A 12,354-nucleotide genomic window follows, 5' to 3' on the forward strand; every position below is an offset into this window, starting at 1 on the left:
CTTATGTAAAGGATTTTGCGTTTTCTAAAATGCTTGATGATGTATTAGTATTTGATAAGCATAGTAATTATTTCTCCCATACAACCAACCCCAATATATGTTAGTATGGTGAAATTCATGCAAGCAATATTGCCAAAAGAATTTGTGTATCTAAGGTCTGGGTTTAGCATAACTGAAAGATTTAACATAAAGAGTTCTTTTATTGGTTCCAAATACACACATATTTAACCTCAATAGGAAAGGGGAAAGTTAGCAGTCAAGTTCATAGCACAATGTCAATGTTTTTGCAAGCTCAAGAGACTTTCCATACAGGTCTAAAAAGTGTATAGACTTTGCAGCATTTATTCAGGTTTCCAAACACCTGGTTGAGGATTAATATTTGATTAACAAGATGATTGACAGATTAAAAGAATTTTACTCTCTAATTGTCCTTTTCAAGTCAATTGCATTGGAAACTTACAAAGCATTTTGCATTTTGACTACGGTATCAGTTTTGACACCAACTTAAAAAAGTTGATTTATCCAAATTTCAAATAACAAAAGGGGGGAACTTATCAAGTGTGCTGTAAATTCTTATGTGATTAACTTTTATTCATGCTTATCAAGTCGTAAGATTTTCCATCATATTTTCCAAGTTCAGTTGGTTATTTGCTATGCAGTATTTTGTATATGATTGCTAAATAAGAAGCTACACAGTTTGTTCATACATGTATTATTATTCTATCATCAGCGCAGGACGCTGCAATATCATCATCGGAGATAAACTGAATCATTGAAATTATTATATTTGTCATAAGTGCCTGTCTTTATAATTTTGAGGCTTGAAAGAATGGTATGTTTCAGGTTATGCATTTATTTTATCAGACAAAGTTAGGTTTCCAATCAACATCATCATGGGTGTGGTTATTTTATATATCATGGCGACTGCATAAATTTGATCATAGCAGTCATGCTGGATTCTCTGGAGTAAGTAGCCATTTACATTTTCGTGGATAGACCTTTGGCCTTTGGACCATGTTGTCAAGCTCCTATTTTGGTTTTTTTTGTCTCACCTGAATACTGGCCTGTGACATAATATGGGGTCTGCAATCCCTTGTTCAGAGCAATTTCTGAAATGCTCAATTTAAACATGGATAATGCACCATCAGTGCTTTTGTTTTAGAATGTTAGTGCTTTGGTCACGGCCCTGCAAGGTGCTAACACTTCAAAGTGTTCATAGTTCTGGTCGCTAGGGTTCAAATCCCCGCACAGGCACGGAATCCTACGTAGGCCCTAATATGTATCATGTTCGCTTCCATCTAGCGATCAATAACCTGAATAACCATTGTGTAATTCAATTCAATGCACAAGCTCATACACATGTGGTTCTTTGATGTCAATATTGCATACAATATAACCCGTGATCAATAATGAACGTTGGTCAAAAGACGAGCTTACTGAAGTGAAAAATTTTGTACATGCAGATTCATCATTTATGCATATTGCCTTGAAAATCATAAAAAGCAACTGCTTGATCAACCCAAATGATTTTATTAGCGTTATTTCTAAACCAAATTTCAGAACCACAAAGTATTTTACCTGACTTTTGACCCAGAAATGTATGAATTTGATGGGAAATTGTGATGAAAAATAATATTTTACAAATCAGATTCAGAAAGAGAAAATCTCATTACACACGTTAATTACATCACAATCCAAACATAGATGGTTAAGTTCATGGAGACTGTTACAAACTGTTTTATGTTTTGCCATATTGTTTTTCTATAGGGAATAATGTTTTATCGTTAAAATCGGACATGAAAACCTATCAAAAACATAACAAAAACGTGCATCGCTATTTGTATGCATGAAACAAATTATAAGAATTGTACAGAAGTGACCTAACACTTATGAAGGCTGTATCTTGAGAAAGCGCATGGTCTGATGCTAGAATCTTGGCAAGGACACTCTGGTGAAATAAAGAAAAATATATGTGATTGATTTTGTGTGACTTTTGAGCGTTAAATGTTTCAAAATTTAAAAATGAATAAAATGCGAGTAACTATGATGTCATCAACATGACAATAATATTCATGATAAATAATTATTGCTCCCTAAAAAAGAAATGGTTAACAAATGGTTTGAATACATCGCACGACCATATAGTAACTGTATCTAGAAATTTGTGCAAGTTACTTGTCAATTTTCGCCAGAAACGAGCTTTTTCTACGGTTACTGCCCAGCTCATTAGCGCGAGATGGGATATTCTTTACCTCGAGTTTACTGCCCTCTGTTGACGACAGGGCTTCAAACTCTTATCAAGGCGATCTAAGAAGTGCAGGGCCGTGTGGTAGAACCACACAGACCTTGGAAAAAGATTCTCAGGGTCTATGGTGTGGATTGTGGAACCAAGATTGTTCTACATACATCATTATCACTAATATAAGTACAAGTTCTGTGAGTGGGAAATAATGTATGCATAGCCCTTGCTTTAATTTTGTTATGCATACAAAATTAAACCACTCCATTAGCATAATTAGTCGGTCACTTATTATATGCAGGTGCATTTCAAATTGTTTTAACCCATGTATGTTATTGGCAGGCTCCTTTAGGCTAACTGATATATGGCCATTGAAATGCAGTACAGGTGAACCTGAACAAAGACCTGTCATAACAATTTGGATAAAGGCTCATTCCCAGATACATACCACAGCATATTATGATTATGCTACTAAGCATACAACATGATATGAACTGAAATTGAACTTATTACAAATGGGTAGGTCATGAAATTGGCTTGATACAAATTATGTGGAATGTTTGTTGATTGCAAATGTGAGTGCAAATGGCAAAATGTTGTACCATTATTTTCTAGTCTAAACTTCAGTTATGATTTGCAATGACTAGTGACTACCCTGTCAATGTAAGCTAGAAAAAAAATCTTTATTGAGCAATTCCTATATAAATATGTGTAGTTTATTCAATGTATTAATTAGTACCCTTCCATAATTAGTGTCCAGGAAGACATTTCTAACTTAAACACACCCATTAGCAATAAATTGGGCAAAAATGCAAGTTAAGTCACAGCAAAATAATTTCAGCAGTGAGTTTCAATGGCTCTAGCATTAAAATGTATCGCAATTATCAAAAGTTACAACACAAATTGTTTTTGAAAACCTTTCACAATGTAGTTGATTTACAGAGCATCCCCTTAGATATATGACTCTCATCCAAATCTAAATATATTGAACAGGTTTGCCTACACCATTTAACATGTTTAATATTTGGAGTACGCTAAAGTGAACATTAGGGAAGTTTTTACTTTTAAGAGTAATCGTCCCGCGTACTAGTAGTATCACTATCACCAATGAAGACAGCTATTAGTGATGGCCTATATAACTAATTTGGAATTTCATTGAAATGAAACTAGGCACACAGGTAGGTGTGAGCTCCAATTAGAAAATTCTCAGCTAATAAGGCTATAATTAGTTCACTTACATATTCAATGAAGGCAGCATGTTTAAAATTTTGCACACCAACATGAACCGTGTGATCTCTATCTATAGAGTATGAAATCTTGAAACTTTGGAATGGGGTATTATTTTGAACCCTGCAGGCCATACAGCCTAATAAAATCCTTATCCCTATAAAGGATTTTAGTCCAAAGGAGCCGCCACCTCCGCAATTTTTTGTAAATTGCCTCAAGTTTCTTGGTTTCTATTGGAGGAATTTCAAAGAAGTTTATTCATTCATAACTAAGAAAATGGGGGTAAGAGGTCATACTACTAGAGTCTCAGATAAATTGCAGCATTCATTTTATGCACAAATATTATAAAGTTGTGAATATTATTCTTAATCACAAGTATTATATAATGCAGTATATTGGCCACATCTTGATCTAGGCTTGTATAATTACCATGAGTAATTAATGATCGCAACACTCAACAAACATTCTTGACCATTTCATTACATTTTCCAACTATTATAAGTCAGACTCTTTTTAACCATGTTAACATATTGCATGGTATTGGGTGCTAAAAAGATGATTGCAAATTCAACATCAATTTCAAAAATATATAGGCCTGTATGCTTCTGTGATACATGGAAATTTAGAGTTCAGCCAACAGCCCTTTTCCTCTAACATGATTCCGTCTGGGAAGTAAGTCCAGACTTAACTGATACGATCATTTCAATTTATTATAATTTTCCACACATAGCTTTATATGAAGCTACTATCAATCTCATTACTGCAGGCAGCAGCACTGCATATTACAAAACTGATGAGAATTATCAATGAGATATATAATACCATCTTGTGCCAAATGCCATTACCACAAGAAAAATTGTAAAACCTATTAATACCGGTCTGTGACTTCTCTCCCACAGTTGTAATAGGTAAAAATTGAGAGGGCAATAAGAAATCCTCTACTTATGCGCAAAAAAAGCACACATACAGAAACCAAATGGCCGGGAAGGCGAGCTGCCTGTGGTTATTTTTGTTGCTAATTCTACCCACTGTAGTTCTCAATACTGCATTTCCTAATAGTGCTGCATTTCCTATGCAGTGGAAGTAAACTGGAAGTATAGCCATGCTCAGATGGGTATGAACCTTCCAAGGGTTTGAAAAGTACTTAGTGAAATTCTCAGTCACTCTTGAGTTATAGTGGTTTCTCCAGCTGAAACACCTGAACCACCCCCTTATAAGCGGCCAACATTTGTTTTGGGTGTAGATATGTGAATTGATTATTACTATTTACGCAATCATTCAGTGAACCTCAAGAGTGAAACCCCTGAATGTGCTGCGCAAACCCAAACCACCAAGTTGCCTCTAAGTCTGATTCAAAACCATTTAAATATCTTGGGGAGGGGTTGAGATGTGTGAAACATCCAGGTTTCCCTTGGAGTGTCAAACCTCTAAATCAAAAATATGTCCACACAAGCAAACCCATTACTGAAGCAAACCCATTTACTGAACCTTTCGCGTTCAAAGTTTCTGATCCTTTTAGTTTCCTCCAAGTGTTTGCCTCTCCTGTGGACATGGCTAAGTGTCTGACCAAAACTATCGCCTGTGGGCAAAGAAAAGAAAGAACAAAACTTAAGTGGGTATTACACCTTTGCCACTTTTGTATAGTTTTCTACAATTGTCCTATTGATTGCAGTGTCAAATGTTACTATAGTAGGGCACAAATGCCCACTGTAAATAAGAGGCGGCACTGAAACTATTCTTCAGGCTTTTCGGGCTTGCGATCCATGCACACGCTTCAATCACAGAACTGCTTGTGGCATCTATCTGGCGTAAAATTGAATCTATATGATTATATTTAAATTGCACTTATAGTAGAGTAGCATAAAAGAATTGGTTTACTTTTATGTAGGAACTTGAACTTAGAGCTTACTTTAGATACAACAGTTAGGAAATAGTGGCAATGATTTGGATTTGTATAGGTTCTAATTTAATGGATTAAATTGTTTGGTACCATGGTATATAAAAAGTTGGAAAGTAGTATTGATGCATTCCAAAGCCGATTGATAAGGCGGGTTTGGATCTTTGGTATTGAAGCCTCAAATATTAATAACAGGACTCTGGTGGGATTCAAATGGGATTCCTGGATGGGGAATCCAAATTGCAACTTTTCACAAGTCCAGGAAAAGGATATATCAAGTTTGCTGTATATCTTGACAGCAATTTACGAGGATTATTTTAAATTGTACATCAGGAAGAAAGAAGTTCTGCAGAAGTCTGAAGAAAGAGTGTTGTTTTTATTTCTTTATGATCATCTCTGGGTTTCTCAAGGTGATCTGTTAACAGAGATTTTAAATAATTTTAGGGTTATTTATTTAGCACCCATTCATATCCCAGGGGTTACTTGTATTTCAAGTTCTATATCACTGTTTGCAAAGACTTAAAAAAAGTACATAAAGCAAGTATTTTTCATTTTTACCCCATTTTTACTGTTTTTGATATCCTAAACAAGATACTCCAGTATCGTGCCCCCGGGATCGTGCCCACACTGCATTTTAGCTAGGTTTTTTTTGTTTTTTGGTACATGGGTGATGTACAACTTGTAATACAAGTGGGCCCCTGGATGCATATGCATGATTAGATCCCCCTGCCCAGTTTATTCAAGAATAGGAAACCTGTATTGAGTAGGGAAAGCTGCATCATCCTTGTCCTGCCTTACTTGTAATATGGCATGTCAAGCAATGGCTACATTCTTGACTCTTGACCTTAAACTTGGCCACACACACACTGTGTATACACAGCAATAATTGCACATGAACTTGCTTGGTACTGAGTTCAGTAAATAAATATTATCTATAGGGATTTCTACCATTGTGCAAAGCAGACATTCAAGATTTTTGTTCACGCCAGTGAACATTAAAACCATTTGCACCCACATCTCATATGTACAGTTTATCCCTTACATACCATGTGTCTTGAATTGCTATTGTAACCCACCAACCCTGTGGTTAAGAGACTAGGAAATAATTCCTAATATCTCATACCCTCGTTTGTATGCCTTTATCTAATCCTGCTCCCCATGACAAGGACAATTTAGCACATTTAATCTTCAGAGAGACTACTCAGAGTAGGAAATTTTAAGCCTTTTTTATTAAACATGTTTGCAATTGGCTTATAGCAATCACATGCTGACAATATACATAACTGATTGGTTAAGCAGGTCACCATGGTCAGTATAATTAGCTATAATTTTATTTATTTAGTGATAAGGCATCATCTGTATAGAAACCTATTCAGCAAGCTGCCATAGGCGATTTACTTCAGAATATAATTACAGCGTACAAAATTAAGTCCATTCTCTATAGTTAATTGAACACTGTTAGTTAATTTATTGTTTATTGACTCTTGTAATAACCAAGCAATGTGTGTATAAACATATCCAATGTTATATTTTCTGTTACAAAATAATAATTGGTGTTCATAAAAACTGGGATATGAGATATCCCTGACAAAAACTAGCAAGACCATGTAGTGTAATGTGTTTACTTTAGTGATAAGGCATCTAGCATCTGTATAGAAAATTATTCAACAAAATAATTTGAGATGTTACCAACATGCAGTGTTCCTAAAACACATTCTAGGTGATTTGCTTCCAAATAGTACTTCTCTTAAAAAGGAATGGGGTGTCAAATGGGAAATAGCATCTGATGGGCTGATACAGTGGACATTTTGATGTAAATTTGGCATGGTAGGTGGCTTAAAAACCTAATTTATGCAAAATGAGGTTTTTTGAAAATTATTTTCCAGAGTCAAGATGCAAGTATCATTTATGCCTCAAATCACTTATTTATTGTTAAATCAGTGCAGAGCAGGTTCGTATATGTGGGTTAGTATAATAGTATTGAAAGACCAAAGTAGAGTACTATACACCTGATCTGTGAACTTTGTCTTTTTAAAGACAAATTCTTGTTTGTATCACAACCAAATTAAAATTAGACCACTTGATTATAATTAGCAATGTTACTTACATGTATGATGTTAGTTTAATGTTATAGTTTAATTGATAACATGTATGTAGAAAGTTTCAACGTTACCAGCTCAACAGATCAAGTCATGAAAATAAATAAATTTACAGCAAAATAACAAGACGCAGACAATAATGTAGGGCTGCGCAGAATACACAATTTTGGAGTCCAAAAAAATGCACCCTGATTTTCCAAAAAACACAAAAATCTGTGATTTCCCGCCAAAAATGCAAATTTTTGCGATTTCTATTTTTTTTTGTGGATTTGGACCTAACATCAAAATATGTGTTTTAAAAAAAATTGCAGATTTGGAGAGTCCCTTGACCTAGAGCGAAGTAATGTAATCATTTGTGGTTGATTTTAGAAAATTTGGAAAAAAGTTACCAAAAGATTACTTGTTTGTATCCAAATGGGACCAATTTGTAACTTGTGTTCACTGCATAATCTATTTAAGATATAAAATTGCAATGATTTTGTACACAAGCCTATATCTTAAATAGATTTTGAAGTGAACTCAAGTTACAAAGTGGTCCCATTTGGATACAAACTTGTAATTTTTTGGTAACTTTTTTTCCAAATTTTTCAAATCAACCATGAATGATTGCAGTACTGTACTTCACTCTAGGTCTTGAAAAGGACTCTCCAGATCCGTGAAAAAAAAATGAAAAAACACACAAAAAAATTTTTTTAAGATTTTTTCCAAAATGTCAAAAACTCATTTTGAGTCAAAATGCGCAAATTGCACTGCAAATAACACAATTGCGTATTCTTAGCAGCCCTACAATAATGGGTTAAAGTTCTTTAGGAAATGTGGGCCTATTACTTAGCAATAGCAACTTAGCAAGCCTATCAATGTTACAGATTTATTCTGGAAGAATTGGATCATTATTATGATTTTGGGAAACAAAATTAATGTGACAGGCTATAAATTACGATTAACTGGTACATTGCCTGAGCATTAAATACAAATTGTGACAAGTCAAGATCATGAGAAGATGTACCTTCTGCGAATCTGCGTCAGTGTACTTTGTAGAATAATGTGATCTACATGACCGAGCCTGGACATTGCCTAGCAATGACCGTGTGTGATTGGTCAATTCTCAAAAGCTGCGTTTGCGCTGTAAGTGCCAGTCTTTGTGTTGTATGCTTGACGCAAATACCTGTGCATACCCAAGTTTGCCTATAGCTTGTAAACATTTTCAATTTGTTTGTAGGTTTATGAGACTAAAAGCACTGAACTTGATCCTCCACAACAAAAGTCCAGTCATATGTGTCAAAAAGCAAGTTTTACTGTGTCAGGATTCTGTAGGTGTAAACAGGTTCATTTGAAAATGAAATTAACCTGTATAGATAATATTATTAGACAGCTGATTGTGTGGGCTGAGCCATACATGTAGGGTCTATCATCTATGTGGGTAGTACCTATATTCTGTATTTTAAGGACACTCTTGAATAATATATAAAATATTTTGAGTGAGTACCATTCTTTTTGATCTGTTACCAGAACTTATTTATTTAATTGACTTTTGAATGATCATGATAAATCTCATCAATAAAAATGATAAGCATAAAATTACACAGTGAAAAATAATCATTAAAACATGCATTGGTCTTATCATATTTATGCCTGACATGTGAACTACATGCATGTATCTTTGATATCTTTTAAAAGAAGAGTATGAAGTGAATATAAATTGCAACTTTGCCCTCTGTGGATACAATGTGTTTTCAATTATTGACACAATTCAACAAAATACTAGCACACTCTTCTCTTCAACCATGCTTCAACCACATACACACAATAAATTGTGTATTTCAAGTGCAGGCCTAATTATAATTAATCGGTCAGAGGATAATTGTAATATCATCAAGCATTTAAATATTCCCCCCTGCAACAAGTCAAGAAGATTTCTACAAATTGGGGTTTTTGCAGCACTTTTATATTGCCTGAGATAAAGTCACACGCTGCTTTTCCGGAAACTTCAATATCAGTCTTACTATTTTATGATAGTTATGAATTTAGTTGTAACAATCAATGCATGGCTTGTGTTGGCTCATGTGGAAATCCATAAATGCCTGCTAACAAAAAGACCTGTCAAAATAATAAATCCTACTTTTAATCAACTTTGTCATCAAAATCAGTAAGCATGATTAAAATGAAGGGTATTGTGCACTTCACTGCTATCTTTAAAAAAAAATTTAAGTGAAAAAAATCATGTGGGTTAAAGAAGTGACAACTAAACAAGTAAGCAAACAAACAAGAAATAAACAAAAATCAAACTAAAAAATAACAGCAGACCACCTGTAAAAGTTACCATCATGAAATGTATTGAATACTATCTTTTTTTAACCACATCATTCTGCGTGTTTCTACTGGGGAACGGTTGGCGGGTAATGTGGTTTAGTTTAGAGTGTTACCGGTTAATGTGCTCAGTGGAAACAGATCGGTTCAGAGTGATGCGGTGTGGACACCCGGCAACCGTGATCCACCTCATGAGGTAGACGATGTGGTGTGACACCCGGTATTTCTGTCAGTGGAAACACAACGGTTAACGGTTGCTGGGTGTTGAACTTCTTTTATGTACATTTTATGTATCACATCGTGATCTTAAAAGCAGCTTGGGGGTCAGGAAAACATTTTCAGTACTTCCGGTACACACCACAACCCTTATTTTAAGCATCAGTAGAAACGTGCTGGTTGTTTTCTGAATCGGATTGTGGGTTACCAGGTAATACCGGGTAAAAATACAGAGTGCCCAGTGTAAACACGCAGAATGAATACAACTTATTAGATATATTCCAGAAGAACCACAAAAGCTATGCTAAATGGAAATCCAAGCAAAACCCTAAATTATATCCTCACTGGATCCTGCAAAATGTTGTGATGTTTCACTTTCATAGATAGATGTAGGTTTAGATTTCAAAATGGGCTATTCCAGAAAATAGATGCACACCCCCTATAGAGGAGTTCGGATATCCGGACTTTTTGTTCAGTCGTGACTGTTGGAAATCCAGACTTTTAAAGTGTCCAAAGGCGAAAAAATCCAGCAGAAAAATAATTCAAAATCAGAAATCCTCAATTTAAGAGCTCATTTTGGACATTTCCGCGATTTTTCCTACATTTAATTGTATTTCCAGGCTTTTTCAAGTGACATTTGTAACTGGAATTCCCGTCTTTTTCAGAAAGCAGACCTGGAAATCCAGACATTTCATTGATTGAAAAGTTACTCCTCTAATAGGGGGTGTGCACTTATTTTCTGGAATAGCCCAATAGTTTGTGTTGACTGCACACACTAAATATATTTATAGTATACACCTTACTGAGTTTGGTCTCAAGTTCAATTGAAGACTAGAATGGTAGATGCTTTAACTTTGTCTGTTTCTGTCACATCTGATTTTGGAGTTTGACAGATAATGGTGGAGCCTAGAGCTCATAATGTGTGAATGTGTTACTTGCTGCTGATACAGTTGGCAAATTGCTTATGGGACACTAGAGGAGTATTTGTCAATAATTATGTTTTGGGGGAGTATTTTTCTTCAACTTTATTGTAGAAAACTTGTTGTCCAGGTTTTAAATCAGGAATCAAAGATACATTAGAATTGCCAGAAGATTATGTTTGAGGCATGAACTAAGACAGGATTTGTTGCTGAAAAAAAGAAGTACAATTTTTCATGATAAATGCTGTTGCCCCTTGTATTATTTTGACACAAGTTGGCTCTTCAGAGAGCAGTTTAATGTTTGATAGTGCAATGACATTCAACTAGACACTTTGGCTTCCTATTCATAAATGTCTGCATCCTGTTATTATGCACATGAATGTGAGTAGCATAGAAAATAATGTGATTATTGCTTATCAAGCCCATAGATGGGGGGTCAAAGGATTTCATCGTACCCCCTAAAATTGTCAAAAAATGACATAAGAAAAAAGGAAAAGAGACTGGAAAAGAAGAAAACAAGAAGGAAAACAGAAAAGAATTGAGTATTGCAAGAGCAAACGTGAACCAATAATAATACCTGAACTATCGCAAGTGGCAGATGAGGCTTGTTTTTGTAGTCATTGTTCATAACTTTGAACATCTTTAAAGTAGGATTTCTTAATTGTACATAAACACAATTAAACAGGAGAGGAAGTAGACCTGTTTAATTCTTGATGTGCATGGAAGAGTGCCCATTTCATCCAAATTACATCTTAAAATTTTGCCCCAAATAACTCCATTTCAACTCAATTTTTCAAAATTTCTAAGGGGAGCACATACGACTTAAGCTTCCCTACTGTGTCGCACATGTGTGGCGTCTAGCGTATCAACAAAAGCACCCACCAGCACCACCTACCATTATTGTCCACTTGTAAGGAGAACAACTTGAGTTGAATCCTTGTACTGGGAAGTGTGGCTTTATGATGATGGCATTTTACACCTCCAGATTCCTTTTCCTGCCGCCCAGAGGTACACTGCAGGCCAGCTACTTCATTGGTACTCTAGAGTACCTGTGTGGGTTCTCTAGTGTACACACATGAACAGAACATAATTGTACTTGATTGGTACTGCAACAGTGGTACTCTATAGAGTAGCCACAAAGTGGCTGGGCAGTAGCGTACCTCTAGGGTCGACAGGCATAGGAATCTAGTAATATATTATATACAGATGATTATTTAGTGTATACATTAGAAGTTGAACACTGTAAGACCAAACTGGGTTTTATGTTAAAATTGTTTTTGTCAATGCACCGATTTATGAAAACAAGCAATGCATGCTTCGTTAATTTAGTAAAATGCCTCAAAAACGATATTTTTAAAGCCAAGAATGCATTGGAGCCAGCTACTCATCTTTGATCAGTTTGTCCAAACAAACATATCCGGATACACTCATTATTCAGTCAATTGTATT

At 35.2% G+C, this 12,354-nt stretch overlaps 1 protein-coding gene across 1 annotated transcript in view; it reads left to right on the forward strand.

The window, feature by feature from the left end:
• The window catches only part of LOC140149314 (laminin subunit beta-1-like), a 92,657-nt gene that overhangs the window by 19,826 nt on the left and 60,477 nt on the right, over positions 1-12,354 (forward strand).

This window comes from Amphiura filiformis, chromosome 3 (assembly GCF_039555335.1).
Source record: "Amphiura filiformis chromosome 3, Afil_fr2py, whole genome shotgun sequence".
Taxonomy (NCBI): Eukaryota; Metazoa; Echinodermata; class Ophiuroidea; order Amphilepidida; family Amphiuridae; genus Amphiura; species Amphiura filiformis.